The sequence below is a fragment of the Chiloscyllium punctatum genome, chromosome 18 (genome assembly GCF_047496795.1).
Source record: "Chiloscyllium punctatum isolate Juve2018m chromosome 18, sChiPun1.3, whole genome shotgun sequence".
NCBI lineage: Eukaryota > Metazoa > Chordata > Chondrichthyes > Orectolobiformes > Hemiscylliidae > Chiloscyllium > Chiloscyllium punctatum.
The window spans coordinates 76,640,470-76,647,333 of NC_092756.1; the positions used below are offsets into that span (position 1 = coordinate 76,640,470).

General features: G+C 45.3%; 1 non-coding gene across 1 annotated transcript; it reads left to right on the forward strand.

Moving 5' to 3' along the window:
- The first annotated feature begins 130 nt into the window (after window positions 1-130).
- trnar-ucu (transfer RNA arginine (anticodon UCU)) lies at window positions 131-203 on the forward strand. Its single transcript has one exon. It is a non-coding gene; the product is annotated as a tRNA-Arg (tRNA).
- Window positions 204-6,864: the final 6,661 nt, after the last annotated feature.

The following is a 6,864-nucleotide window of genomic DNA, read 5'->3' on the forward strand; positions in this document are numbered from 1 at the left end:
CAAGCAGCCAACAATTTATCATGAGATGGTAGGGGTCAAAAACAATCAGTGAGAGTATAACACTCAGAAACACACAGTATGAGAGGTCGGGTGCAGTACATAAAGGCTGTGATTTCGCGCCTACTGTGTGGCCCCAGTGGCCTAATGGATATGGCACTGGCCTTCTAAGCCAGGGATTGTGGGTTCGAGTCCCATCTGGGGTGTCAGTTACTTGTCCTTTGTTAACTGGATTTCTAATGTACTTTGGGGAAAATCTCCATGTCTGCATTCAGTTGATGGGAAGTGGTGCCCGCCATCTTCTTGCACACGATTTTCAGGATTGAGGTGAATTGTCTGAAAGAGACAGCACAGTCACAATGGCTGAAAACCTGCTGAGATTCTCCTGGGGATGGCATGGTGGCTCAGTGGGTAGCATTGCTGCCTCACAATGTCAGGAACCTGGCTTCGATTCCTCCCTTGGGTGTCTGTTTGTGTTGAGTTGGCACATTCTCTCCATGGGGTACTCCGGGTGCTTTGGTTTCCTCCCACAGCCCAAAGATGTTCAGGTTTGGTGGATTGGCTTTGGGGAATGCAGGCTGAGAGGATAGGGGTTGGGCCTTGGTGGGATGCTCTTCAGAGGGTCAGTGTGGATGTGATGGGCTGAATGGCCTGCCCTTCTCACGCGAAGTCTTTTATGAACAGGTTTGGAGCAGACGGTCAGAGCTCCACTGCAGGACCCAGTCAAGGCTTTGCTCAGCGTTTGGCGGTCAGGTGTGTTTTCCTCCTCTCCTGTATCTGATCTTCCAGAATCTTCTGTGGCTTTGGCCAATACGGTCATGAGCTGGGTTCACATCATCCAATGTGGTCACACCAAAACCCTTCACTGTTGTCATGCCAGGAGCTATAAAGTGGATTGGCTCAGGCTGACACTTCGCAATATATAACCCTCAGTCTGGTTGGAACTGGTTCTTCTTGAATCTTTGTCGCTCTTTGATCTTAGTTGCACTGTTCTCTCGAGCCGATAGCTGCTGTTTAATTTAGTTTGGCCAATTTTCTGTCTGGTCAAATTTCTCCAGCTGAGAATCAATTGAGAATGCCTGATTTTGTTGCCATGGTCACGTGACCACACAGGATTAAGATCAGCTGCACAGTGAAGATTTCAACAAATCAAAACCCCAAATAAGACTTGAGCTCACAATCTCTGGTTTAGGAAGTTAGTGCTTTATCCATGAGATCAATGGGGCTCCAACATATAGGCCTACCAATCTATGGACAAAGCAACTTCTGTTTTGGTTGTGTTGGTGTCAGTCTAAGCTATATTCTGTCAACATTACCAGCTGAACCCCAGATTACCGGCATGTTTGGTATTTATGATAAGGTCCAATATGTCAATGGAAATGATTGAAATCTGGGTGTTCAAGGTTGGAACTGATGGGGCTGTGGCTATGCATTTGGGCCCTTACCTTTCTTAGTCAAGGTATTGAATACAATTGCAAGGAGGCTATGATGGAGATGTGAGGTCGTGAGGCCATCGTTGGAGTACTTGGAGTGCCACATCCACAGATTGGACAAACATTTGTGGGAAGGCAACTGCTGAAAATCACCAGGCTCTGAGTCAGAGTCGGGGTTCACCAACAGAGTTTATTGTCCAAGGAAATCCCGGAGCTCCGGGGAGAGAGCAGCACCAACAGCACAGTGGTCAGCTGTGATTCTTCTCTCAACCCGGAGCACATGGTCAAGATACTGTTGTACATTTTGTGATATAACAGGTCAGTGATGAGGTTATTGTTTCTGTAACATGGCTTGTTTCTTGGAAACATTGCAGAATCCATGATCGTTTCAGTGCAGTTATTGTCAGTTCCAGTGTGGCCTTTGTTAATTTCAGTGCAGTTGTCAGTTTCAGCGTCTGCGCGGAAGTCCGTTGCTGTAGTAATGGGCGCTAGTCGCTCTTCCTGAGAAGGCCAATTACTGCAGCTCTGGCTATTATCACTCTGTACTGAGTCTGTATCTAACAGTTAGCATTTCTATCAAAGGTGTTGTCTGACCCAGACCCTTCGGCGGGCAGTGTATGTTCTTCATGTGTATTGTCTCTCCCATCCGCCTTAAACTAATCAACTCATTTGTGAGTGCGTTGTTCTGGCATTCTGGTGGCCCCAGGCAGTGTCTGTATTTGCTCTGCTGTCTCTCTCCATATTGTGGTCCGGCGGCCATCTTGTGTGCCAAGTGGCCAACTTATGGCTCAGTGGCCATCTTGTGTGTCCGTCTGCCTCGTGTCACCCTGTCCCGTGCCAACTCCCACTTCCCTCCCCACTTTGTGGTCAAGGAGGCGAGGGTATTAACTGGAACAATCCATGCTGGGCCATTGGAATCTCCTTCCTGTCCCGATATAGGGCTGGCTCTCTTCCACAAAGGGGGGTCTCGCAAGTTCGGGCAGATCTTCTCTCTCTCCAGATTTTTGTTTATTTAAAAAATATACTTTATTCATAAAAAATCAAATAAAAATGCAGACAAAGGTTCTAAATCAGTTGTGTACAGTCTATGCAGAGAGAAAAGAACCAACAAAACACTGGAATTTTGACATTTCTCAAAGTTCTGTGTCACGAAAAATAAAGGCATTTTGTTCTTGGGCAGGAACCGATCTCTGTTCATTGTCAGGCACCAAGAGGGTCTGAGAAATGAAAGAACGATGTGATAATTTGTCAGAACGACCTGAGACTGTGTTGTTTCTCTGTTACACCTTGGCAGCAGCTGCCCGAAACTTTAGTGCATCCCTCAGTGTGTTGTCACAGATCTTGGAACATGCTCGGCTGTAGCACTCATTTAAGATCAACTATTCGCAGTAGGGTATTGTCACTGAGTTTTTGTGGCTTAATGGGTAAGACTGTAGCTTCTGATGTCGTGGATTGGAGGTTCAAATCCCTTTTGGGGTGTTGACCTTTTCAGCCTGGTCTTTGTGGTGGCTGATTTTCGTCCCATATCAACTCCATCTCAATCCAAATTGACTGGATTTTTCAACTACTCCATTAAATCTCACTTGCCTGCTTCGAGATTATGGAAAATGCTCTTTAGTAGAAACTTGCACAAGGTAATTTCAGGATTTGGGAGATCTTGGGGTGAATTGTCTGAAAGAGACAGCACAGCCACAATGGGCTGAATGCCCGCGAAGATTCTGTTGAATTGTCCTCAATGCAGCTTTTTGCAACATCTCCACTTCCTCCTTCCCCACTAACTGCAAATATCTTGAAAGTGCTGCACAAAATAACATTGAGCCCTTTGCTATTTTCCTGTCTGCTCCATTTTCATCAGACTTGAGTTGTGCAATGTTGGAGTTTCGTGGATTTCTTGTCGGTCCGTTTGGGGAGAAATGGGGGGTAAGATCAATTTTATCAAGCAGCCAATGATTTAGCGTGAGATGGAAGGGGAACAACCAATCAGTGAGAATATAAAACTCAGAGAAGAACACAATATGAGAGGTTCAGGGTGCAGTATTTACAGGCTGCCATTTCAGTTTTGTAGATGTGGTCCCAGTGGTCTAATGGCTAAGGCACTGGCCTCCCCAGCCTGGAATTGTGGGTTCATGTCCCATCGGGGATGGCTAACTTTTAAGCCTTGTCTTCACGGCTGATCTTCTTTGTCTGATGTCAAGTCGATTTCTCATCTCCCCTGGAAACGTCCCCAGGTCTGTGTTGGGTTTGGTGGGATGTTGTGTCAGAAAAATACAGACCTTTGTGGGGTCTGCAGGATATGGGGCTAAATCACTCCTCTCTCTATGTTGGACCTGGAGGGATCAGTCAAAAGTGTCATTTTTAAAAAATAAAATCTCTAACTTGAAATAAACAAAAGAGGTCCCTGTTCGATAGCTTGTGTTTCTGTGCAAACTGATCGAAGGACATCATTGTGTCTCCCTCAAACAAATCACCCACGCAACACACACCCCTAACTGCCCAATGTTTGGATCCTGAATCTATCATCCCCAGTTGAAAACCCGGCATACCCGGTGTAAGAGAAGATGTCTTGCCAAGATTGCCTTCCCTCTGCCGAATTGCCCTCCGTGCTTTAACAGTATCGATAACTATTGGGTTATGGCAATATTCCCTAACTGTCCTCATTTTGTCCAAACACAGCAAGTGAGTAAGGTGTCACCTTAGCCTGGGAGGTTTCAATATCGAACCACATTGAAAGAGGGTCCCCACAAGCCCAATCACTCATGTAGGATAAAAGTGAGCTTAGTTGGTAGCTTTTAATGTCTGGGAGATCAACTCCCCCCAGTCTGTGAGACAATCGCAGTTTAGCTCATTTCATGAGGGGCCACTGACGATGCCAAATAAAGGGGCTGAACCAGCCGTTCAGTCTCCTGAATGTTTGCTTATCGAAAATCAGGGGGAGCATCCATATAGGGTATAGTAAACGAGGGAGAATATTCATCTTAATAAGCACTATCCAACCCAACCACGAGACCAGAAGGGCCTCCATCTTTGAAGGTCTTGTTTGATTTTGTCAAATAATTGAACAAAATTGGCTTTGAACAGCCGATTCAGAACTGGAGTAATGAACATGGTCAAATACACAAAACCCCCCTGTGACCATTTAAATGGGAATCGATATTCACCCTCAAGACTTAACACTTTCATAAGACCACCCATAGGCATAGCCTCTGATTTTGAAAGATTAATCTTGTCCCCCAAAAAGGTGCCAAACACACAGATGCATGCTAACAGGCGAGGTACTGAAACTGCTGGATTTGACGAAAGAATGAGGACATTGTCCACATACAATAAACTCTGATGTAAATTTGACCCCACGTCTGGAGCTGATATATTGGGATCCCTATGAATGCCCTCCACCAATGATTCGATCCCCACTGTAAAAAGCAGTGGGGAAAGGGAACAGACCTGCCGGCTGACCCAAAAAATGTTAAAATTGCTTGATCACACCCTGTTGGTGATGATTGCAGTGAGAGGGTCATTGTGGAGAACCTTTACCCATCTTATAAAAACTTCGCCCAAAACAAACCGCTCCAGAGTATAGAAAAGGTACGGCCTCTCAACTCGGTCAAGCGCCTTCTCTGTATCTAGAGAAATCACCAATCCCTATATTGACTGTTGTTGACACACTTGAATTACATTAAGCAGCCTCCTAACATTATTGGAGGATCTGTGGCCCTTTATGAAGCCCGTCTGGTCCTCTTTCACAATAGAAGGTAACACTGTCTCCAGCCTTAACACAAGAGGATTAGAGAGGATTTTAAAGTCCACATTTAAGAGAGAAATGGGCCTGTAAGAAGCACAGTACCCCCTGGACCTCCCTTTTTTAAGAATAAGCGAAATATTGGCCTCTCTCAGAGATGGCGGGAGACAATCATGGCTGTATGAGTCATTAAACATGTTGAACATTGGGCCTGACAATAGTAGAGGCTATTTTTAATCTTTCAAAAATCACTGGAGTCAGGGACATTCCCAGATGATTGGAAAATCCCTGTTGTAAACCCCTTGTTCAAGAAAAGATCAAGATAATAGATGGAAAATTATAGGCCAGTTACCCTAAACTCGGTTGTAGGTTAAATTATAGGATCCATCATTAAGGATGAGATTTCTAAATTCTTGGAAGTGCAGGGTTGTATTAGAACAAGTCAGCATGGATTTAGTAAGGGGAGGTCATGCCTGACAAACCTGTTAGAATTCTTTGAAGCGGTAACAAATAGGTTAGACCAGGGAAACCCAGTGGATGTTATCTACCTAGATTTCCAAAAGGCCATTGATAAGGTGCGTCATGGGAAACTGCTGAGTAAGGTGAGGGTCCATGGTGTTCGAGGTGAGCTACTGGCATGGATTGGGAACTGGCTGTCTGACAGAAGGCAGAGAGTTGTGATAAAAGGTTCTTTCTTGGAATGGCAGCTGGTGACAAGTGGTGTCCCGTAGGGTTCAGTGTTGGGGTCGCAGATGTTCACTTTATATATTAATGATCTGGATGAAGGGACTGGGGGACATTCTGGCGAAGTTCACCAATGATGCAAAGTTAGGCAGACAAGCAGGTTGTTCTGAGGAGGTGGGGAGGCTGCAGAAAGATTTAGACAGTTTAGGAGAGTGGTCCAGGAAATGGCTGATGAAATTCAACCTGAGAAAATGCTAGGACTTGCACTTTGGAAAAAGGAATACAGGCAAGGACTATTTTTTAAACAGTGAGAAAATTCATAAAGCCAAAGTACAAAGGGATCTGGGAATGATAGTCCAGGAATCTCTAAAGGTTGACTTGCAGGTTGAGTCCGTCGTTAAGAAAACAAATGTAATGTTGCCATTTATCTCAAGAGGGTTGGAATGTAAAAGCAGCGATGTCCTTCTGAGACTTTATAAAGCTCTGGTTAGGACCCATTTGAAATACTGTATCCAATTTTGGGCTCCACACCTCAGGAAGGACATACTGGCACTGGAGCATGTCCAGCGGAGATTCACACGGATGATCCCTGGAATGGGAGGCTTAACATACAATGAACAGCCGAGGATCCTGGGATTGTATTGATTAGAGTTTAGAAGGTTGAGTGGAGATCTAATACAAATTTACTAGATAATGCGTGGCTTAGAAAGGGTGGATGCTGGGAATGTGTTTCCATCAGGACCCATGGGCACAGCCTGAGAATTAGAGTGGGGTCAATTTAGAACGGAAATGAGGAGACATTTCTTCAGGCAGAGAGTGGTGGGCCTGTGGAATTCATTGCCGTGGAGCGCAGCAGAGGCCAGGACGTTAATTGTCTTCAGGGCAGAGATTGATAAATTCTTGATCGCGCAAGGAATTAAGGGTGAACGATGAGAGTGCCACCCAGTGGCGTTGAAATGCCCATCATTCACCATTGAATGGCAGGGTGGACCCGATGGGCTGAATGGCCTTACT